The 26,420-nt window shown below is 33.5% G+C and overlaps 1 long non-coding RNA gene across 1 annotated transcript in view; it reads left to right on the forward strand.

Moving 5' to 3' along the window:
- Window positions 1-2,725: 2,725 nt before the first annotated feature.
- The window catches only part of LOC120514995, a 190,298-nt gene continuing 166,603 nt past the window's right edge, over window positions 2,726-26,420 (forward strand). Inside the window, exons 1-2 of the long non-coding RNA XR_005630563.1 lie at window positions 2,726-2,805; window positions 17,808-17,868. This is a non-coding gene — a long non-coding RNA (uncharacterized LOC120514995). The remainder of the gene's footprint in view (window positions 2,806-17,807; window positions 17,869-26,420) is intronic.

Consider the following 26,420-nt stretch of genomic DNA (forward strand, 5'->3'; position numbering starts at 1 on the left):
CATCTGTCACAAATCAATGACAACTGCTCAGTGATGTGAATTATTATATGCACAAGCAATTATGTAGCTGATCTGGCTGGATTTCAAAATGTGATCAAGGGTGTTGCATAGAGATTGGTCAAAGTTGCCATAAATATAATTAAGTTCTCATGTCAAATTTTCCTTTATAAATTCTGACCTTTGCATAGAAAGCTGCATGCTTACATTTCAGGCCTCTTTTTGTGTGTGCATAAGTTTTATAAATCTGTCCTTCACTATCAGTTCTGTCTAGCTCCTGCCATTTCTGGCAGATTAGACTTTTCCCCAGTACTTACCTTACTCCCAGTTCTTGAGTAACATTATTCATAGTAGTACCAGATGGTACCAAACTAAAAAAAAAAAGATATTTCTGTTAAAAAAATTGAGTTATATATGTAATGTTCCTTATTAGGAATGGTTCAAAGCTTTTTTCAAAGCTTGTCAAGAATTCATTAGTGGTGTTCTAAAATACTTGGGCCACTGTTCAGTCAAGTCTCAGTACACATCAGGAACAACCTTATGGGCACTCTGTTCATGTGCAGTAGCTCTTTGAATTGGGTACTGAGTTTAACTTAATGTAATATAATTTTAAACATGTACAGAATATAATGTTGGTTGAACTTTTGACTGAACTCTAAGAATGTAAAATTTGACAGTCCATCTAAAGAAAAGAGCATGAAAAACATGCTATAGGTCAGTATAAGTAACCCAACCTGTAACCTTGTGCTTTACAGTCCAACATCATAGCATCAAACAAAAAAAGATCAAGACAAATGGCTGGTTACTCTGTTAAGGAAGGGTGCTGTTGTGTTAAAAAAGGAATTTGTTGTAAATCTCTTTCTAAGATGTCAATTGAAGCATTAAATATTAAACATTATATAAATATTGCATACAGTGTAAGGAGGGCGAGAAACAAAGTGTACCTTTAGAAATAGTCTCTTGACAGCGATTGGCTGAGATGATGTTAGAAGAATACAAGCAGAGGCTCTTGAAGAACAACTTCACGGGTATGGATGAACTGGTAGAAGCACGTTCTCCTTAGCACTTCTGTCAGCATGCACCTCATTATTCTCTGTACATTATAGAGTCAAAAAAAAAAGCAGTGACTTAATAACAGCAAAATCAGATAAATATAAGGTATATAAAATCGGGTAAATAAAAGCAAAAAATGGCTCCACAATATCTTTCTCCAGTCAAAAAAAATACCTTTTTTTCTTTTTGATTCTGAATTTTCAGTTTGCTGAAACCCTGTATTGGAAAAAGCAGGCCTCTGAAGATGGACAGCTGGATGGGAGTTAAATTATTGATATATTTTGTTTTTATAATAATTCATATTGAAACCTTTTAGAATATGTAACACAATGTGGTTCAAGTTATAGTGAACTTTATACACTACATTTTTATAATTAAGCATATTTCAGATTGATTATGCCAGGGATTGTATTAATTAATTGTCCAGTTATTTATTGGTTTAATCACCGAGTGAAGTATAAGAGCAGAAGCTTTGTTAAGAGTGTTCCACCTGCACACCTACATAATAAAATATTGAAATATTATAGCCAGAATGTTATTGCACTCTAAAATGATTTGTGTAATAGTGAGTATGAATTCAGATCAGATGGAGGTCATTTTATAGGAGCAAATTGGTCAGATTTTGAAATCTTTGTTATTACAAAAGTATGTGTGCCAGATATTTATGCTTCTAAAAGAAAAAGCTGGTAACTTAAACCAGATGTAAGAATAAAAATATGTGTAAATCGTATATTGTGTCAAGATAAATTTAAAAATAGACTGCTCAGGATAATGAACCTAAAACCTTAAACGTTTAAAAGGAAGCATAATTTATCGGTTCCAATATTTGTTCTCTTAAAGTTGAACTAAAGCAGAAGCAGAATAAAAATCTAAACTACTGTAGATTCCTTCCTAAAAGCACTTTCAGCAAGATTTATAATACTAAACAATTAAGTGTAGAGTCCTTTGTTTGTAAAATTCTATATTGTTGACTTCATGGTATAATATACCTTAATTTAGTTGAACTGAATGATACGAGCAGAGCAATGAGCAGAAATATTCTAGCTTTTAAGTACCTTCTAAAAAATGGTTCACTTAAGTTTGCAACAGTTCTTAATTTAAAACTGTATTTCTTATTTTATAAGGTACTTATAAATGCCCTTTAAGATTACTTAAGATGCCCTTAGTGCCATCTTTTAGAGCTTAGTTTTAATTATCACTTGTCTGTTATTAAAACCATATCATTACCTACTTCTGTTTTTTTAGGTTAAATATTTTAATTTGTCTTTTACGTTTGGCTTTGCTTTAGAAAAACATAACTCAAGTTTGTAAGATTTGCTAATCAAAATGCTTGCAATCATTAAGTGTGGTTTTGGGTGTTATCATAACTGCTGATCGCACCACTGTGGCATGAAGAGGGAGCTGTAGCTCCTCCCGTTATTTCTATTTTCCCAGAGTTTGCTAATCCATTCCATGCTTTCCAGACTTTCCCTCTGCCTCTTGCCATACTGCCAGAGTAATTTAAATCTATCTGTTGAAGTGGAGATAATCAATGCAAATCACTGGTACTGGGCTACACAAATAGGGTATGTTTGATCCACAAAGAGGCCTCGGCTTCAGAATGCTATTCTTTTATTGGTTTTCTATCCTTTTTTTCCCCCCGTATTGTAGAAGCACTGGTGATTGAATGGAATGAGTTTTACTACATCTAATGGTTTGTTTTACCTGCAGCAACCCCAGTGAGGATTTACCTTTAGTTCATGTCTATTTGCAAAGGTAGGTCTAATTATTCTGTAATCTGATAGCAGAGCTTCCTAGTTACCAGACATCCACAATTTATTGTAAAACTGTAGCTTGCTTGAAAACATTTTTCTTGCTTCGGTAAACAATGCCATAGGCTCACAAGGTTATTGCTTTTAGAAAAATGAGTGTTAATCATTTTCCATTACATTATAAAGTAACCTTTATAAGGTACATGTTTAATCTTATTTAAATGGTTGGTAAAAGTTTGTTTACATCTTTTACAAAAGTAGGCAACAAATTATTCAGACACCTTGGCAGAATATACTAACTGCCTTTAAAAAATAAATAAAATGTTTGCAAATAATATACAGATTGTTAAAAACTTTAATGATAAAGTATTTAAGTTTTTTTTTTTTGTGCACAAGTTTTGAGGTAGCTCTTTATATACTTTATCATGGCAAAAAGCATCAGCCAGCACTTTTTAAGATGTGCTTTGTTTATACGCATGTGCTGAGGAATGCTCAATGCTTTCAACTTGCTATAACTTTGTTTCAAGTCATCCTGTAGTGTACAGTGCACTAAATAAACCTCATCTGCAAAAGATGAAGTACATTTTTTCCCCAAAGATATTCTGAAGAACTACAAAAAGGTGCAGTTATTATTATGCTCTACGTAGGATAATAACTTCTGTGATATTTACACGTATATACCTACAATATTACTTCTGCATATTCAATTAATGTACATGTAATCCAAAGAGACTGAATGTAAGCATTATTGGTCCTTAAAGCACTATACACCAGGTTACATATATTTCCACAGCAACACAATTTCTACCAGTGTTCTACTTTTAAATAAATTCTATAACCCTACAAAGTAAGAATTCTGCTGTTGAATTGTCTTCCTTTTAATTTTTAAACTGCAAAAGTCAAGATTTCATTCCTGCTGTACTGCTACCTTGAGCTTCAGCACTATGAGAGGAGATGAAGTGATGGTTGGTGACCTCCTTCAACCCCATCTACTGAAGCTGTTTTTGTAAATCATATATATTTCAAGCATCCTGCTGTGACAGTATGTGCAGCCCTGCCAGCTAACAAAGTTGCCAATGAATTGAGCTACAGGCAGATTTCTACCCCCACCCACAAAGCGGTTCACAGTCAGTATGCCTTTATTACTGCTTATTTTGTGACATATTTACACAAGTGCCATTTTTTACATGCTTTCACTGTGTTTTTTAAGACCATAATTACTTTTGATTGTAAAGGTGCTGCAGTAAAGCTATTTCAGTATTTCTTCAGCTGCAATTTCAGTATTTAATATAATGTGCTTATTGTACAAATGCAGAGATCAAGTACTATAACATTTTTGGATGTATTATTATCAGTGATATTCACTAAAAGGGTCAATTTCATTGGAACATAGCAACAGAAAGAATATGGAATTAATAAATCAATTTTGTAATTAGTGTTTTGATTTAAGCATATCTAGAAATAAATAATAAATATAACATGCATTGCTGTTATCTATATCTACATCAAATATTAAACACACATATACAGATACTGTATATGCCCAAACTTTATTCTATTTGTAATGCTGAAGGTACTCTCCTCTGGTGCTTCTGAATGAAGATCTACGTGAAGATTTCAGCTATTACATTTATAGCTGCTTGCAGTGGGACTCCAACAGATGTAACAAAAAAGATGCATTAGGTTTAAAAAGATCAATACTATTCTCATTATGAATACACTCAAAACACCATTATAAAGCATCTACACATAACAGGAAAAACACTGTTGACTTTAAATGATGTGAGGTCATATCCATGTGAATGCTTTGTCTGTACATTGTGTGTATACAGAATGTATATCATTTATTCCTTTCAGCTTTCAGAAACCCTTTGAACTTAACCCATAGAAATTCTGTCACACCGCAAGGAGATTAAATTACCTTAGGTAAAAATTCATTTCAAAGACAAAAAAAAATTACATTAAATATTATTAGAACACCACATTGGCAGAGCCATTTGATAAGCTGCTTCTTAAATCCATCTTGATTTCAAAATATCGCCCATGTTCCTTACATATAAAATATTTAAAATATGAGTGCATTTTCAAGTATTTAGAGGAGAAAAAAACTTTAAGAAACAGAATGGATGGAAGAGAATGGGTGTGTCTTTCTGGTAAAATAAGATGTGAGAATGGAAGATTCCCTTGTGTTTTCAGCCATTTTACACAGATCATTCGAGGGGGGGCTGTTGTTGTGCACCTCACTAGCTACAATATATCTCTAAATATTCATGCTTCCTGTAAGCATGTACAATACTGTAATACTGGTATCAGTAATAATGTCCACTTAGCCATTATGAAATTGTTATATTACTCTATATAGTGAAGAAGTTCAAAAATGAACATAAAACAAAACATAAATACATTTTACTCACACTGATTAGAATAAAAATTCTTTTTCATTTACAATATGACTTGGCAAAAATAAAAATGGTATTTCTGCACATTCACACTCAACTTTCTATTATTTTAATCTATGTATTGTGGAGGCTTTTGAGATAGTACAAAAATAGATCAAAAATACTTTAACCATCGATCAGCTCTAAGCAAGGTTTGTTACAGATTACACTGCAGCCTGCTGAGGTTACAGTATATGCTTTGTGTTTAAAGTTCATACACTTTTAGCTCTGTTGGCACTTACATCATTTATCAAAATATAATCTTCAAAATAGCTAAGCTTGCTAGGTTATTATTTATACTCACTTGCACAATAAGTCCAACAATGTCTATCACCCTTGTCTGCTTTTAATATGATAACTTTCAGTTAATGTACGCAGTGTAAACACAAGCTTGTCTTTTGGGGCCCTTAGAAGGCCAAATTCTCTATTGAAATTGGAGGGTTTCTAGGTTGAACATAAATTTGGTTTGTAACATATTTATCATCATAAATAGGAGCAGGGGGAAAGGGTAACTTATCAAAGTAGGAAGGGAGAGATAGCAAATCATTAAAATAGGAAGGAGAAGGTAGAGGTGAAGGAAGGAGAGCAACTAGAATCACATTAATAATTAAGAAAATGGCCTATTAACAACAGAAAATATAGGCCTATAACAATAATAAGTATGCTTTTAAATATCTTCCACTTCCAAGTAGGGAAGGGACTGACAACCAGTCCAACACTAACGTCTGAATCCAGTTCAAAAACAGAAGCATTTGTATCATCTTCAGCTTTCTAGATATAAATTACCTAGAGAAGAAAGGTTTGGTATGTAGGTGTAACGTGTCATGGCTATCATCAAATTGGTATCCCCCTTTGGAGGCAGAATCATGTCAAAATCCAACGATTTTTCAGAGTTGCAGTTTTAATATCAGTCAGTTCTGCTGACATTTGGGTCAGAGCAGAAGAGGTAGCATTTACAACAAACTCAAGAGCTCCACCTTGATTAATTATTGGAGCTCCATATAGAATAGCCACTACTGCAGGGAAAAAGGTTCCCAGTCCAGAAAACCATATAAGAATCAGGGCATTTTATCAGTCAATAGAAAAGTTTGCTTTTTATGCTTGTGTGCCAGTATGGCTATGACTGTGGAATGTTAGAATAAACAGCCACATGTGGCAATAGATGCGTCAAATAATAAATGACCCACCATCAATGGGGCAAACATAGATATGCATACTTGCCACATATAAAGTAAGTCCCATTTGGACATACTGGAGCAGGAGACCAAGTGAACATTGCATTTAATATTTGGGACATATTTCAATATATAGATAGATCCAATGATTAGAAGAGGAGATGCCTTAAGTTTTAGATGTTTTGTTACCGCAAAAAAACTAAAAGTAGTGTACTATATTTTGCTTACCTGTTTTGGATTAAATAAATGGAGTTAAACAGTCTACTTGATAAACAGTAAATGTGATGATGAAAAGTAACTGAATAAATACAGGCATTTGTTTATAAGCGTATAATGAAAGATTTCCAAGTAACACCCTTCTTCAATAACTAATAACAGAAGAATTGTTTTAAAGGTTAAGTAGGTGTGAGTTTTACTAGTAGTGCAATACCAACATAACAAAAGATATTCATTACACTTTTAGGTTGCTTCAGAAAACATACAATGAAACACCTAAGAAATGTCAATCCTGCCTTGAGCTGTTGCTGCTGCACGTAGTTAATATTAATTGATTCCTATATTAGTTTTTAATACTCAATATATTTTCTATTAAACTAAATTCTGAAGGAATTTTAAAGAATCAATATGCCATGCAAATGTGCACAACTTATTTTATGAAAGCAATATGCTTTTTTTGGGAATAAACATAAATAAAACGCTTTGTTAAAATATTGCAATCAGTGCTTTCTACAATTAGTGTTTTTCCTGTTCTCACAACAGTTTTTATAAAGAGGTTTATAAATTACTTGTAATGATTTATTTGTTCATAGTTTTACAAAGTAAAGGAGAACTTCTCAACAGTTATGATAATTTTAGTCATGCATTACTTCTGAAAATAAAGTTACATTTTAACTCAACGCATGATATAAACAGAATTTATGTATGTATGCATGTATGTGTATGTGTGTGCATATATATATTTAATATATATATAAAATGTACGCGCTTATTTTCTTGAGCACATATTAATTAATCCTACATTTAAAACACATCATAGACATCAAATTATATATTCATACAGAGAAAGCATTACCCCACACACGTTCCCTGTTTGTTAAATATTAACAAGTCTTCTATCAGCTCTTCAAGCAGAAGTTCCTTTCCATAAATGGTAGATTTAGCAGTATTTTTGAAATAAAACAAAAAACATATTTTGAAAAATGTAAAATGCAGTTAATATAAAAGCTGTACAATTTAAGCAAGTTAACTCCCTGTTCCATAAAAAAGGATGCTGTTGGGTGTTCTTAAGGAATATGTAGTAGAAAGGTATGCTTTAATCTGTACTAAACCTAAACTTAACAAAGTGGTTTCTTCTGTCTTGACCTTGTGCAAACACAAAAAATATAAACTGGGCACAATTTATTAAATAACTGCATGGAACAATTTACATTGGTATATGCAATGATTAAAGATGCACTATTTTATTCAAAAAGTCAAGAATTATCCACCAACATCAGACCTTGCATGTCATCAACATTTGTTTATGTACACTGTAAGTCAGAAGAAAAAAGCTTTATCTATCCATATTTGTAATATGTAGTTTATTTCATGGGGTCAGCCATAACTCAAGACCAGAAAAATAGTTTAAAAACTGTATAATATATTTTAAATTGAGCATGGAGAAATAGCTGGGACAACAATTTTTTGTAATTATTTGAATTACTAAATTAAACAGGTTCAAGAAATGTGTATATATATCTCACGTATGCTATACTGTGAACCACCTGGTAAGAGATTTGAAGAATGTGTAAATTCCCTCTTGAATTCATGATAAAAATCATTGCTACATTCATTTGATTCAAATATTGCCTAGTTTGGAAGCTCCATTCAGCAGCCATGGGAATCTTCTTTGAGGAATAATGTATATTCTGAAATGTACACAGTATTTCTGTTTTCCTCTTGTGGACAACCCAAGCAGAAGAAATGTTGTAGTTGATTAGCCTATGTTACAGAATATGCAGTATCTGTCTCATGTATTGATTTCTGTATTCTTGTATTTACAGTATGACATAAAACATTGTGATAATGTTCTATTGGTGTCATATGAAATTTACAAGGAGACAATTCCTCTTGTGCAATTTTGTTTTTTTCTGTACCCCTTGAGTTATGAACAGTTGTTCTTGGTAGACACAGAATTCTGACTTTGACTAAACTAAAATAAATTTTATTATTTTAATGCAATTTCCTTGACAATGCTAAATTAAATAATGTACCTAGCTTATAGGCAAGCCTACTGTAGGTCAGACAGATTCATTTGCCATACCTCAGATGTAATAAGATGAAGTGGAAGAATAGCTCATGGTATTATTCACAATGAGATTTTGAATAATGCTTTTCACATAATGATGTGAGGATATCATAAAATAACGGTGGAGGCCAGTATTTCTATGGGGCTCAAATATGCTTTTCTGCAATATTATGCTGCTAAACATGTATTTATGTCCTGTATAATCTAATTTTATTTATCTGTCTGGGGTTAAAATACACAATATATACTATGGAGTTAAATAACTGCAAATTACTGTCACATTAATTTGAATAAAATTGGTAAATACCCCAGTGTGAATGCCATTAGCTCAGTTTAATTGCCTCACACAAGCATCTACTCTGTTTCAGCATCTTGTAACGTGTAACGTGTCATGGCTATCATCAAATTGGTATCCCCCTTTGGAGGCAGAATCATGTCAAAATCCAACGATTTTTCAGAGTTGCAGTTTTAATATCAGTCAGTTCTGCTGACATTTGGGTCAGAGCAGAAGAGGTAGCATTTACAACAAACTCAAGAGCTCCACCTTGATTAATTATTGGAGCTCCATATAGAATAGCCACTACTGCAGGGAAAAAGGTTCCCAGTCCAGAAAACCATATAAGAATCAGGGCATTTTATCAGTCAATAGAAAAGTTTGCTTTTTATGCTTGTGTGCCAGTATGGCTATGACTGTGGAATGTTAGAATAAACAGCCACATGTGGCAATAGATGCGTCAAATAATAAATGACCCACCATCAATGGGGCAAACATAGATATGCATACTTGCCACATATAAAGTAAGTCCCATTTGGACATACTGGAGCAGGAGACCAAGTGAACATTGCATTTAATATTTGGGACATATTTCAATATATAGATAGATCCAATGATTAGAAGAGGAGATGCCTTAAGTTTTAGATGTTTTGTTACCGCAAAAAAACTAAAAGTAGTGTACTATATTTTGCTTACCTGTTTTGGATTAAATAAATGGAGTTAAACAGTCTACTTGATAAACAGTAAATGTGATGATGAAAAGTAACTGAATAAATACAGGCATTTGTTTATAAGCGTATAATGAAAGATTTCCAAGTAACACCCTTCTTCAATAACTAATAACAGAAGAATTGTTTTAAAGGTTAAGTAGGTGTGAGTTTTACTAGTAGTGCAATACCAACATAACAAAAGATATTCATTACACTTTTAGGTTGCTTCAGAAAACATACAATGAAACACCTAAGAAATGTCAATCCTGCCTTGAGCTGTTGCTGCTGCACGTAGTTAATATTAATTGATTCCTATATTAGTTTTTAATACTCAATATATTTTCTATTAAACTAAATTCTGAAGGAATTTTAAAGAATCAATATGCCATGCAAATGTGCACAACTTATTTTATGAAAGCAATATGCTTTTTTTGGGAATAAACATAAATAAAACGCTTTGTTAAAATATTGCAATCAGTGCTTTCTACAATTAGTGTTTTTTTCCTTCTCACAACAGTTTTTTATAAAGAGGTTTATAAATTACTTGTAATGATTTATTTGTTCATAGTTTTACAAAGTAAAGGAGAACTTCTCAACAGTTATGATAATTTTAGTCATGCATTACTTCTGAAAATAAAGTTACATTTTAACTCAACGCATGATATAAACAGAATTTATGTATGTATGCATGTATGTGTATGTGTGTGCATATATATATTTAATATATATATAAAATGTACGCGCTTATTTTCTTGAGCACATATTAATTAATCCTACATTTAAAACACATCATAGACATCAAATTATATATTCATACAGAGAAAGCATTACCCCACACACGTTCCCTGTTTGTTAAATATTAACAAGTCTTCTATCAGCTCTTCAAGCAGAAGTTCCTTTCCATAAATGGTAGATTTAGCAGTATTTTTGAAATAAAACAAAAAACATATTTTGAAAAATGTAAAATGCAGTTAATATAAAAGCTGTACAATTTAAGCAAGTTAACTCCCTGTTCCATAAAAAAGGATGCTGTTGGGTGTTCTTAAGGAATATGTAGTAGAAAGGTATGCTTTAATCTGTACTAAACCTAAACTTAACAAAGTGGTTTCTTCTGTCTTGACCTTGTGCAAACACAAAAAATATAAACTGGGCACAATTTATTAAATAACTGCATGGAACAATTTACATTGGTATATGCAATGATTAAAGATGCACTATTTTATTCAAAAAGTCAAGAATTATCCACCAACATCAGACCTTGCATGTCATCAACATTTGTTTATGTACACTGTAAGTCAGAAGAAAAAGCTTTATCTATCCATATTTGTAATATGTAGTTTATTTCATGGGGTCAGCCATAACTCAAGACCAGAAAAATAGTTTAAAAACTGTATAATATATTTTAAATTGAGCATGGAGAAATAGCTGGGACAACAATTTTTTGTAATTATTTGAATTACTAAATTAAACAGGTTCAAGAAATGTGTATATATATCTCACGTATGCTATACTGTGAACCACCTGGTAAGAGATTTGAAGAATGTGTAAATTCCCTCTTGAATTCATGATAAAAATCATTGCTACATTCATTTGATTCAAATATTGCCTAGTTTGGAAGCTCCATTCAGCAGCCATGGGAATCTTCTTTGAGGAATAATGTATATTCTGAAATGTACACAGTATTTCTGTTTTCCTCTTGTGGACAACCCAAGCAGAAGAAATGTTGTAGTTGATTAGCCTATGTTACAGAATATGCAGTATCTGTCTCATGTATTGATTTCTGTATTCTTGTATTTACAGTATGACATAAAACATTGTGATAATGTTCTATTGGTGTCATATGAAATTTACAAGGAGACAATTCCTCTTGTGCAATTTTGTTTTTTTCTGTACCCCTTGAGTTATGAACAGTTGTTCTTGGTAGACACAGAATTCTGACTTTGACTAAACTAAAATAAATTTTATTATTTTAATGCAATTTCCTTGACAATGCTAAATTAAATAATGTACCTAGCTTATAGGCAAGCCTACTGTAGGTCAGACAGATTCATTTGCCATACCTCAGATGTAATAAGATGAAGTGGAAGAATAGCTCATGGTATTATTCACAATGAGATTTTGAATAATGCTTTTCACATAATGATGTGAGGATATCATAAAATAACGGTGGAGGCCAGTATTTCTATGGGGCTCAAATATGCTTTTCTGCAATATTATGCTGCTAAACATGTATTTATGTCCTGTATAATCTAATTTTATTTATCTGTCTGGGGTTAAAATACACAATATATACTATGGAGTTAAATAACTGCAAATTACTGTCACATTAATTTGAATAAAATTGGTAAATACCCCAGTGTGAATGCCATTAGCTCAGTTTAATTGCCTCACACAAGCATCTACTCTGTTTCAGCATCTTGTAAGAACATTTTTGTTTTTACAGAACAGGCAGGTTTTGTTATCTGATTTCCTATCAGTCATCTTTTCAATTAGTTGCTATAGCACATCTTTTTAAGATTTATTTACTGTTTACTGAGCTGAGCATATTATCTAGTCATGCAAAACAGTTTTTTGGCATGGATAGGAATATAGCACATTTTCTCTTGGCAATTAGTCAGAAGTATAAGCACCACTGAGAGGAAGATGGTCTGAATTAGCAGAAAACAATATTGATGTAAAATTTAATTTTGTTTTGTCTAACATAATACAGTATTTGGCATCCTTTCAAAATGGAACAGCCATTTTCCATTTTTCTTTTGGAGAAATATTAAGTGAACCACAACAAATGATTAAATTGTTTAGGTTGTTATTCCACAACTCGTTATATGCACAGTGTTGGTTTTCCCCAGGCTTGGTTTGTATTTATCAGTTTCTGCATTTAATACAAGGGGACAGGGCCTTCTCATCATCTTTTGATGCTTTCAGGAATCCTTTCAAGTACAGGGTACACTTTGATGCTAAGTTTAATGCCTTAGCAATTATTTTAATCTGACAGTTTAGAAACCTACAGTACATTAATGAACTTTCTAGACCCTTTTTCAGTTATATTGCATTTGCTATAATGTATCTGTTGTTACATGTATGAGTCATTGTTCTTATTTCAAAGGTGATAGCCAGAAACAGTTAACTTTTCTTGAACTTTCAAATCTGTTAAATATCAACCCTTCACTATATCCTTGCCTTATACTTTTTCATGTGTTGGAATGAAATTGATGTCAAGCTTGTGTTGCTGTGTATATAAGTTCAGTAAAAAAGTTTGCAAAAATACTGAAAAATTATTCCATAGCATAATTTCTTACATTTTTGTGTCTATGCAACAAAACAATATGTCAATATGACAGTGGTTATAAATGTATACATTATTGCATAATTATAGATAGTAGATTATTGCATAATCTAAATCAAATGTTTTATTGACATAAAGCTGTGGGGTCTACTGATCACTTTAAACTCAATTAAACAAAATCTTCCTATAACATTGAGAAATTCATTTTTAACTACCTAAACTCTATAATATGAGAATAAAAACTCAGATATGGTGACACTGAATGAAATATATTACCACACGACTTATCCTTTCTTACCAGCTGAAAATGGAATGTCAAATTGTTGCAGCATGTCACAGACATGACAGGAACGTAACCATATATATATTGCATGCATAACACACTGAATAATTTTTAATAAATCAGTAATAAAACTGCATGTATTAATCATTTAGTATAATATTAAAAAAATGTTAATCATGCCAATGAAAAATAACGGTATATTATCAAGATCACATTAATTTAGTCTATTTCAGAATAGATTAATCATAAAGCTTTAAAGTTTGCTTACAGTATTTGGATTGTAATATTCATTTGTTTACTTCAGCATCGCATATGCTGGGCATGTTGGTGTATCTCAAGTAAGGCAATACAATGAGCATAAACTTATTGCAAATAATACAATGAAAAATTTTACAACTGCACTCAGCTTTTAATGAGGTCTGAGCTGGGTGATTGTGTTGTGATTGATCAGAATTTTGATTAATTGTTGGTGTTTTTCTTTTTTTGAAAGAATATGACTGGATTGTTCTATTGTGGCGGATTGATTCTTCCCTCCATTTTGAAACCCAGTTAATCCAATTCAATGTAATGGGAGTTGGATCATATCACGCAACATCAGACACATGGCAGCAAGCAACCCTGGCCACTACTTCCCGCATACAGTGCACACAAGCACAAAACTGTCCTCAGTCATGCAGAGTCATTTTAAGACTACAATTTAAAATAACATATACATCATTGGGAAGATGGAGAAAAAATAGGGCATCCATGTAGAATCTGTTGAACGTGCAAACTTCCCCAGCTAGTACTCAGACCCAAGACTCCATAGAAGAGAGGTAGCAGTTCTCACCTCTGCACCCTCTTGCTGCCGTGACAAAGGACATTTTAAATCATGACATGTCAACCCTACCTCTATATTAGTCCTGGTACTAGGAATGGCTGTTTTACTGATTTTATTTCTTTTTGAGTTCTTTAAAATACTGCCAAATATTCCAACATGTCCATAACATACAATGATAAGAAGACATAAGGAATGCAGGTCTTTAATCATTTGATTAAACTAAACTGTATTGTATACTCTATATGCTATTGCAAATATTATCACAATTTTTCCAGTTACCTCGAGTAACTGTGGATTGTGACAAATATATTCCTGCTAAAGTAATGTGCAATGGTCAATTTTCTGCTCACAGGAGACACTTAGTTGTATATATTGAAAATAATTTTATTAAGTTTAATTTGATGTCAATTCTAACACTTGGCACTCTGTTTGTATGTGTGCAGAGAATTTGATTGGATGAGAGATATTTGCTTATATCTGTAATTGTTTGCTTATATCTTTATCTTATATATAATTAACTTAATGCACAATTAAATATAAACATCAAATAAAGAATATAATCTTGTATCAGGAACAACTTTATGTTTTATTATTTCAAGACCTCTTCAAGTAGTTTTTTATTAGAATATTTAAAAAAAGCCATATACCATTCCCAGCAATGCTTGAAATGTAAAATCTGTCCATGCCTGCAACCAGTACTACATAATGTGGAACACTCTTTTTTCATGTTGCCTATCCAATATAAAAGCAACTTTGATCAAGCATTGCAAGACTTCCAATTAAAATTTGTACTGTAAATGTGTTAGAGTTACCTCCATTATTTAATAATGAAAATCAACACAGAATTTCCTCAAACATGGAGCCAACTGCTTTTAGCTGTGCAGGATGAAGCTTGTTAAACAAGCTTTAGGATTTAAAAGTAAAAATAAAAATCTTCATTTTAAGGAAAAATACTTTGTGGATCAAAATGCTAAGTGAATTTTTTTTGTTAGAGATTTTTTAAGGAAGCAGCTTTTTCTTGTTTTCTTTCTTATTGAAACTTTTATTTGGTGAATCACAAAAAAAAAATGCCTTCATTGAACATCGTCGTGGTCTTTCTTTAAGATGGGCATGTTCCATTCAGTGCTTTGAATAAGAGAAGTAAGCCTCTGGGTGACACCCATGATACCAAATTTTTCTGACATGAAGGGTGCAACTGAGTTTCAAAGATGATGCAAACAAGCTTGCCTGCAAATCCTTACTTTCTGTCCAGTGGGTCCTTGACCCTGTTTTGCATTTCATCATGCTTGCAGATGTTCTTCCCATTTTTTTGTACTGCCATCATTTCCATATGTGGCCCTAGATAGTTACTTTCTTTCTTTCTTTCTTTTTTTTTTTTTAATGAACCTGCTAGCATAAATAAATTAAACCCCTTTAAGAGTAGCGGTTTTACCTTGTGGTCAATCCAATTAGCATTTAAACACTAGTATGAGAATAAAAATATGCAGCTACTGTTGATATCAATAAAACAAAAAGTCTGCTTATCAGTACATTTTTAGAATAACCTTTGAAAGATAGGCCTTTATTTGAATTGGTACCATTATTTTCAACAAGAGGAGAAAACAACAGGGAACACTAAAAAGCCACTCTCTAAGAAAAACCCAGAAAATTGCCAACAATCACAGTTACCAATTAGTCAAATATGTGCTGCCTTTTTTAAAAATAATGTGTATGGCATTTTAAAATGTCTGCATAAATGTTAATACTGTAAAATCAAAATGGTTTACCATTAAAAGCGTAAAGGCTAATAGCCTCACAAAATGGAGAGGCATAAATTATTGGCAGCGGGTGTAACATTTTACACCACAATATGAGCAATGTGTATGCAACAACAAAGCACTGAGCTAATACATTAGCAGAATATGAGATCAGCTCAGAAAACTAAGAAACACTATCAAAACCACCCTGATAATACTAATCCTGTTTTATATGCAGATATTCATTGCTTCATTTCGCATCCCTGCATAAAAGTGATTTTGCTCAAGGTGGATCAGAAAAGTATTTTAAAATAATGTTCACTATGAAACTCCATGTCAGGATGTGGCTATAAAGAGAAAAGTAATGGTCATTTTAGGCTGCAATTGAAAAGAATACTTTACGTATAAACATTTTATTCACTGAAGTTTCTGATCATAGCTTTAAACAGGCGATATTAATGTGCTGTGTCATATTAAGATTCTAATAGTAAAGCCTTTTAGAGGTTTTTTTATACACATGCTTAAATACAGTGTTGAACTGTATATAGAAAGTGTCTTGGTTGCTGAAGTTCAAGCCAGTATTAAAAAAATGGTAAAATGCCAGTAAAGCAGGATGTGATATAATTTGTCAAAGAACACCTGGCCTGTCATCAATTTCTCTTTTTGAGACTTCTTTAACAAACCAAAATCATCAGCGCATGTGTTCGAATTCCTGGAGTTTTCACCATGTAATAGAAAAAGCCTGCAATAACAATCTCATGGCTTATGATTTATTCAAGCATTCCAAAAGCAATCTTTTCCAGCACTTTATATACATTGCATAGGGCAGTTACGTTTATGTTTGTAACAATACTACAACGAATTCTCACACTTTTTATACTTAAAAATAAAAAGCATAATTTTTAAAAATATCAGTTCACGGTTTGGATTTTTTTTTTCCTACAATGTAAATTTTTCTCTGTATAGAGATAAAATATGGAAAAGTGACAATCATCAAAATAAAACAATACAAAAGTCAAACTGAATTATAAACTTTCTAAAAAAAATTTTGCAGTACATCTGTGTATTTTATGACCTTGTATTATTCAAGACAGGAATGAAAATGAGCTGTAATAATTAAACATTAAATGTAATAAGTATTATTGTGTGCAAATTAATTGCATACGTAAGGGTGAAAAAGTAAAGTATTTCAAGAATCAACAATTTAACCTAAGTTCATCGCTTACAATTGGTATCTGGCAAAAACAAACCGATGCTTTAATTTCAGCGACAGCCATAGTAATAAAATCATTTTTAATTATGCTAGGCAGAAAGTGAATATTGTTAACATTTCAAATTCCTCAGTTTGCTCATAACCTCATAATAGTACAATAATGTTCAGTATTTAATGGGGGGAGATTGTTATTATTCTTTTTCTTAATTGAACAGCATAATACACTAAGGAATTAAATATTACCATGTTTAATGCACTGTTCTGTATGTACATTTTTTGCAGTGGGAGAGAGGGTAAAAGTAATATGAAAACTTCTGCGTAAAACAATTAATCATTGTTAAGATGATTTTAATCACTTTTGTTTTACTTTACTTAATATATTTTTTCAAAATTCCCAAATGCTTTACAAGAAGTTGGATTACACTGATATTGCTAATTGCTAATTGTACATTCATAAAAGTGTAATTCTGTGTCTCAGTTCTCTGAAATGCGAGTATACTTTTGAACAGCCATAGAGTCACCAAATATTACACTATATTGTAACCAACAATTTTCTAAGTTTAGACAGCACATATTTATTATATCTGTATAGTATTAAAAAGTGTTTAAATAGAGTACATCTGAATTTTATTATTTATGAAGACATATAAATCATTGCAAACCCATTATAACATAGATTACGTTTGCTTTATAATATATTTTTTTTCTCATAATGAATTGTATTATGTGTTTGAATTTACTAAGTACATATATTGTAAAAAATGTACCCCTGGAATTTTTGTAGGACGCATCATGTGGATAGTACAGTATTACAGCAGAACACCTGACATCTGACCCTCTAAAGAGTAAGCTCTTTTTATTTTGTTATTCTATGATTAAAATATTTTGTAATTATTTATTTATTTAATATGCTTCAAGTAGGAGGTATGCAGGATAGTTCTATGATATTAAATTGGACCTAGCACTTGTCAAATTTAGAGAGCTTAGTATCAATCTAAACTATAAGACTGCAAGAAACTTTGATTAGTGTTCATTTTATAATTATAAGAATACAACTCATAAGATTACTGGCTACACAACAGAAATAATATTTTCATGCTTGTTTGCAGGACAATCCTACATATGATTTGTACAATTATTTGAACAGCATATAAATATAGTATATCTGTTTTTGTCGAATATATCAGTTAAATTATAATGATTTTGTTACTTTGCCTTAAAAATTAAATAAGACTAACCTAGAATTTTCCAAAAAAAAAAAGTATGAAAATAAACTGATGTTTTTACTTTCTTGCTCTCTTTTCATCTTTTGACATAGTGCTGTACTGTTAAAACCAAAGGTCATCACTTTACTGGTAGTTTATCAGAAACATACAGGTGAACATGGTTTATCTGAAAAAATTAATGCAAACAGGATCCAGTAAAACAAATAGCATCCATCACAAAGAACTGTTTGCAGGTTGTTCATTTCTCCATCCCCTCTTAAAGACTTGAGTCTGCTGTTTAAACTCTGTTAGATAAATCTGCATGCTGTGGCAGAAGACAGGCAGGATCTAAAAACAAATGGCATTTTCTCTCTATGATTTAGATCCTTTTTCACAACTCACAATTTTATGCATATATGAAAAATGTTTAAGTTTGACATCTAAAAGCTTTTGAGACATTTACAAGATGCATGTATGACTGGCGCTATAGTCAGTATATGCAGCAAAATCCATTTGATGTTACTCATAGTTTTCCTCTAGCTCTACAATCTAATGTTAGTAAATCTAGACACTTGAAATTTGAAGGCAGACACACACTTCTGATTTAATGTTAGTAATCCAGGATGATAAAATGTCTGCTTTGTTAAGAAAATGGACATAAAAAGGCAATACCAACACGTATGCATTTCAGTTTCATACTCTGGTTTGACAAATTATCCGTCTATCCATCCATTATCCATCCATCCATCCATCCATTATCCAGTCCACTATATCCTAACTACAGGGTCACGGGGGTCTGCTGGAGCCAATCCCAGCCAACATAGGGTGCAAGGCAGGAAACAAACTCCGGGTGGGGCACCAGCCCACCGCAGTTGACAAATTATGATAGAGAGTAAATACATTTATTAAATTTTCCATGTCCCAGGTCCGCAAATTTTTTTTTCAGTCTTCTGCCGATGCTCAAAACAAAAGGTTATAAACCGCTGCTTTAAATTAAAAGTAGAACGAAAGTGAGGGAGGTGGGCACTCAATTTCTGATTGAGACCTAGTCCACATTAGCACAGATACATTTGAAAATGTCTCCTTTTTTTACTCCTTTGACCTTAAATTCATTTTAAAACACATTTTCAGTCACAATATATATATATATATATATATATATATATATATATATATATATATATATACATATACACAAAGTATATTGCATTACCAAGTGTATATTTTTGAGAATGCAACCTTTTCTGCTGCAATACAAAGGGAGAAAATTGAGATTTTTGAAAGTGGTAGCATATGATTATGTTATTAGACACTTTTCTCCTGGTTTTGGCTTTTGCTTTTGCCTTGGGTTTTATATATTATTGTATGGATATATTTTTTTTTGTTCCTTTGAGTTTTGATCTTTTTTTTCTAGGTTCTACTACAAGTTTTGGCCTCTTCTTTTGATTTTCTAATATAATTTCTATCTTATCTTTTCCAGTTTTTAGGAATTTAACTCTTCATGTATTTAGTTATAATTTAGTGCCCTTCTCTTCATTTCTTAGTGTTTAGTTTTGTTCTGTTTTTTCCCTTTTTCTTTGTTGCTATTTAACTTTATACAGTTCAATGATTAATTATTTACTCTTCTAAGGTGACTAATTTGGAGATTTATTTGTAGGACTGGGAGTTTACATTTTTTGCTTTTCCCTGTAGATGGATTTTAATAAATTTTTTATAAAATCTTGCAGCCTAGAAATTCCAAAAACATCTTTTGTTTATAGTGGGTGTGTTAGCATTGTGGGAGAACAATATTTTTGAAAAGCTGGGATTCATCTGGTGGTTCTAAGTCTCAGGAACCATGGTGTTCAGTTTGTGTGACACCAGGCAAATTGCCCATTTTTTGGTAATGGTTGTATTGTTTGTCCTGTTAGTTACAGAAGCGAATCTAACTGCTATTATTGAAAAAATAGCTAAACCTGTTCGTGATGTGATTGTCTCTATCCCACCACCTTCATTAACCACCTTGATCTTGAAAAAAAGCAATCAGGCATTTCAATCATATTAGAAAAGCTCTCTAGGTAAACCCAAAAGTTTATTCTACCCTCACAAACTCCAGTAGAGGCCTCAACTGTGGTCATTCCAGCTGGTCAGTTTCAAGCTTTGACAGATGGAGAGATTCAAGAGACTACTATTGCTCTTCCTGGAGAAGGCATTCTTGATTTTCTAGTATCAGCCGTAAGTATTCAAGAATCGGGTGCTAATGTGTCCAAAATTGAATTTTTCTGCATCTGTAGCCAAACATTCATGTTTTTCAGCTGTGATTCCAGAAGTGTTAGTGATCCACAGTGATCCAGTTTTCATTATTGGATTGTGGTATTTGGGGATGGTAACAGAGTGTGCCTAGTGACCCCAGGAAGGGCCATTCTTAGGTTTTTGGGGGCCCTAGGCAAAGGTACCTGTCGGGGCCCTGCTGTTTCTATCCATATTAATGTATGATAATTATTTTATCCGTATGAATGCATAATAATTATTTTATTCATATAAATGCATAATAAATAGTGATGTATATCTTATCATTTTATGATTATATAGTATATACATCAGATCTAAGAGGAACACGTCAAAGGAACCTAATGACTATACCTAACGTAGCATGTAAATTGAAGCTTTAATGCAAAAACACCTTGCATACTTTTATTTTTGCAAATTCTTTGATTAAGTCTGAATAATCAAGGGAGTCAATGACTTCATGCTCAACTGATATTAACGCTAAGCCATTCAATCGATCTTGCGTCATGCTTGTTCGCAGGTCACTCATAATCAGCTTGAGCTTTGAGAAGCTGCGTTCAGCAGACACGACAGTTACTGGAATTATCAAAGCGATACGAAATGCAACAAAGACATTTGGGAAAGAATCTTGCAAATTGTTCAAGTATATGAATTGCAAACTTTTAAGAGCAGAAATAGTTTGTGGAACCAAATTTGCTAAATTGCATGATTCGGCACATAAACCATAAGCATCAATATCGGACACACTAATTTCATCTGTTAAGATATTGCTAAGAACATCGCAGCACTCTCTCAAATCAGTTTCGCTCATGGTCGTAATGCATCTGAAATTGTGCAGGAACCCAAAATTGTCAGAATTGGTTTTCATCTGGTCAAATCATTCAGTCATTTACATTAGGGCTTGGTCTAGCAAGACACTGAAGAACTCAACATGGAATTTTTTCTTTAGGATCACGTATCGGCTCATCATGAGCTTCATAATCAAATTGTCTCCACACCACGTGTAGTCTATGCAGTTGAAATGTGTATTTCGCTCTCGTCTATTTTCAGTTCTGTAGCTAACACTTTAGCTGCATCTTGGGCCGATTCGAAACCTGTTTCTTTGTAGGATTTCAAGAAGTCGACTGTGTTTTGAATGCAGTTCAAAGCGATGTCAAAACTGAATATCTTTACTTTGCAATATTTTATTACTGTATTTCAGTGTAGTATTACACAAAGAAAAGTGAATTAAAAAAAAATACATAAACTTCCCTTGTATTCCACTTTACTAGGGTTAGACTTGTGAATGGTATTACAACGCTTTGGCTTTCCATCTTAAATTCAGAACATTTTGAAATCAAATCGGCACATATTCTTTGTATGTCTTACTGCAGTTTATTAAACTACAGAAAGACAGAGTACAGTCATTTCCAAAATGCCAAGGATGGCACTTACGGCACCTTAATAAAGTGTTTAATTTTTGTCATAGAAATATAATTTATTTGATGTTTTACAGTGGTTGTTCATTCAGAAAATGCATACGCTCACCTAAAGGTTTAATAGGAACACCTGTTCAATTTCTCAGTAATGCAATTATCTGATCAACCAATCACATGGCAGTTGCTTCAATGCATTTAGGGGTGTGGTCCTGGTCAAGACAATCTCCTGAACTCCAAACTGAATGTCAGAATGGGAAAGAAAGGTGATTTAAGCAATTTTAAGCGTGGCATGGTTTTTGGTGCCAGACGGGCCTGTCTGAGTATTTCACAATCTGCTCAGTTACTGGGATTTTCATGCACAACCATTTCTAGGGTTTACAAAGAATGGTGTGAAAAAGGAAAAACATCCAGTATGCGGCAGTCCTGTGGGCGAAAATGCCTTGTTGATGCTAGAGGTCAGAGGAGAATGGGCCAACTGATTCAAGCTGATAGAAGAGCAACTTTGACTGAAATAACCACTCGTTACAACTGAGGTATGCAGCAAAGCATTTGTGAAGCCACAACACGCACAACCTTGAGGCGGATGGGCTACAACAGCAGAAGACCCCACCGGGTACCACTCATCTCCACTACAAATAGGAAAAAGAGGCTACAATTTGCACGAGCTCACCAAAATTGGACAGTTGAAGACTGGAAAAATGTTGCCTGGTCTGATGAGTCTCGATTTCTGTTGAGACATTCAAATGGTAGAGTCAGAATTTGGCGTAAACAGAATGAGAACATGGATCCATCATGCCTTGTTACCACTGTGCAGGCTGGTGGTGGTGGTGTAATGGTGTGGGGAATGTTTTCTTGGCACACTTTAGGCCCCTTAGTGCCAATTGGGCATCGTTTAAATGCCACGGGCTACCTGAGCATTGTTTCTGACCATGTCCATCCCTTCATGACCAACATGTACCCATCCTCTGATGGCTACTTCCAGCAGGATAATGCACCATGTCACAAAGCTCGAATCATTTCAAATTGTTTTCTTGAACATGACAATGAGTTCACTGTACTAAAATGGCCCCCATAGTCACCAGATCTCAACCCAATAGAGCATCTTCGGGATGTGGTGGAACGGGAGCTTCGTGCCCTGGATGTGCATCCCACAAATCTCCATCAACTGCAAGATGCTATCCTATCAATATGGGCCAACATTTCTAAAGAATGCTTTCAGCACCTTGTTGAATCAATGCCACGTAGAATTAAGGCAGTTCTGAAGGCGAAAGGGGGTCAAACACCGTATTAGTATGGTGTTCCTAATAATCCTTTAGGTGAGTGTAAATATCTAATTTCTGTGTTTGTCGTGTTTAATCATATATGCTTTAATTAATAATATTTTACTTAAATAGTGTATTTTCCAGAGTTTGGCATAAGGTGAAATATATATTGTAAGAAAAACGATCATAAGACATTGCGAAGGTTTGGGGCAGCTACCCGTATAATTTTTCCCAGCTACAAAACTGATGCAAAAGCACAGACATGTTCACACAACATAGTCCAAAACAGAACTGATCTATTATCAACAAGGTGGTGGCTTTAATGGCCAGTAAGGGAGGTGATGTCATCAGGACTGGAACCGGAAGTGGCGTCGTTGGCTGACCCAGAGCTGGGCGGGATTTCCCTAGAATGGTCTGTAAGAAATCGAGAGAGAATTACTGCACTTTGCCCCCCCCCCCAGGTCCGGCATGGAATTACATGTCTCCTAAACATGCGTGTGACTACTGTGTATATTTGTGTATATATATATATATATATATATATATATATATATATATATATATATCCATCCATCCATCCATCCATCCATTATCCAACCCTATATATCCTAACTACAGGGTCACGGGGGTCTACTGGAGCCAATCCCAGCCAACACAGGGCGCAAGGCAGGAAACAAACCCCGGGCATATATACTTTTCCTTCTTTTTAAATATTAACATATAATTGGGAGGAGGGAGTGTACAAACTAGTGTATAGCTCCATTGTGTATTTTTTTCGTTTTCTTTTCATGAAATGCATTCCTTGGGTCAATTATGGTTTCTTAATTGTGCCCTTCTTTAGCACAGCATACCCACTAAAATTGATGACAAAATTAAAACAAAGATTGGGTTCACAGTATTTTACATACAACCCAAGAGAACCAGAGAGACAGTTTTGGGGCCAAGTATGGTGGTAAAATTCACCAGCGACCACCTGATGATTGGTCCATATAAAGAGGATATGCTCAGCCCAAAGAATCCATGTTGTTCCTGCTAGCTATGCACCTTACATTGACTGGCGATGGGCATGAGCAGGATAGATGCAGCCAGAACATGACTTTGTCAAGATTGGAGCAGTACTTCATTAGTGAAAAAGAAGATAGAGTCATATATGAAAGATTTAAAAGGTAGTAGCAAGGTACAGTTAGGCTTACCTACATGTACACAGCATTGACTCTGAAGACGGAATACTTTATCTGAGGGAAGTGTTCTGGTATTGCCCAATGAAAAAGACATTGGGTGGATGTGGGATTACTCTTGAACTGCTAGATAGGTTATATATAATTGGAATTTGTAATGGTGAATCGGAGCTTACAATAACTGCATCAAGTTCAAAGCACCAACTAGACACATCTCCAAACTCTGGGCAGATTTTGAATCAGCTAATTTAATGTTCACCTCATGAGTTGGATTAAATGAGTTCAGTAAATGGATAAATGGGTGGATGAATGTGGCAGGTTTTGTTTCAATAGACTGCCTGACTGGGGTGGTTATCCCAATTTTCAAAAAAAGGGTTGAGGTTGTAAAAGTTTTCACATACTGCCTATATGTAATTTGTTCACCTAATTGGTGTTTCTAGTTGACATACTATTGCATGTTTTTTTGGTTTCCTTGTGTGCCAAACAAGCATTGAGCTCACACTTTTAGCTTTAAGTTGAATCTATTTATGGTGGGTATAGTATTTCTCAAAAGGGAAATCTCTGTTCCTGTCGTGTTTATTGTTTTCAGAATGGGTTATGAGGGTACAGAGTAAGTTTGGAAAGTGTATTCCTTTTATAACAGCTTTTTACAGATATTGATGTATGCTAAACCTGACCTAACTGTATACATCGTGTAAATTATAGCAATTCAGACATGCGTCAGTTGGCAAGATAAGAATCAGCATCATTCTAACATTCTTGGGCCTTTAATACTAGATTGCATGTTTAGAATATTGTGTATTCCCATTTAAATACAAATTATTCATGTTGTTTTAAACTGAAATAACATGTAAATATACAAAGTCCCTCAGAGTCTCCTTCATGATGATCAATCTTTTTTCTTCATTTTGTTTCTCAGCAGGGGTGGCTCTAGGCTTATGGCAGCCCTGGGCAGAGAAAGAATCGGTGGCCCCTTCGCCCGCCAATGTCAATATGGTATCTTATGCACGGTGGATGGCCACGTCCATTGCGGACACTGCTTAGCCGACTCATGCTCATGACACAAGCGTTTAACTTATGATAAAGTTCAGGAATGCTCCTTCCTGTGACGCAATGAAAGCCTCCTAAGCCACCTTTCTCTTTCGTTTCAAATAACCAGATTTGTGTACTTGAAATCTCTTCATTTTGCTTAGAATGGGTATGCAGATGTCATTTGTCCCCTATCTGACCAGATATTCACTATGACTATTGTGCTAACACAAATACTTTATTAAAACTAGGTGAAACATTAACTTGTAAGACGACTTGCCCACTTGCACTAGCTTCGCTTCAGCTGTCAGATGTGTCGTTTTTTTCCTCCTTCTGTTTTATATTCAATATATATTGGCGTGGCGGCCACTGGGATTTGGCGGCCCTGTGCAGGTGTACAGTTTGCACATGCCTAAGGCCACCCCTGTTCTCAGTATTTGGATATCTTGATCAGGGATAATTCATCCTCTTTCCAAGAAAATTCTAAAAAACTTAAAAAATGCATACAGAAATTCTCAAGTGTGCAACTTTGCATCAAGCTAGTACACAAGGAAGTCATGTTGCACATGATAATACTTGAAATTATTTCAGGCTTTCTCAGAAAATTAATCTGGTGTTAAACAAGCTGCTGGAGTGAGAGGTGCTTCAGATAAAAAATGAAATTAACTGGGGTCAGTAGTTCTGAATGGAATGCCAATAAATCTGACACTGATATTCCAGGTCTTAAATGAATGCTAGCATTAAAGCAATATAAGACTTCATCTTTTCCCTAGGAATAAACTGTCTTCATGTAAGATGAGAAATACAAAAAAAAAAAATGAAATGTAATTTTCATAATTAAAACGTAAACTGAAAAATGTCTTTATTGTTAAATCCAATGAGATATTTACTATGAAAAATGTATACTTTGAACTACCTTTTGATGTTGGCTAGGTTAATTATGTTCTTTACATTTCATTGGTCCTGCATATTTATTTTCACATTTTAGAGTGGCAAAGGCCCTGCTGTCAATTATAGCCTAGAGCTATATTGAGAAT

The sequence above is a fragment of the Polypterus senegalus genome, chromosome 14 (assembly GCF_016835505.1).
Source record: "Polypterus senegalus isolate Bchr_013 chromosome 14, ASM1683550v1, whole genome shotgun sequence".
NCBI classification, from domain to species: domain Eukaryota; kingdom Metazoa; phylum Chordata; class Cladistia; order Polypteriformes; family Polypteridae; genus Polypterus; species Polypterus senegalus.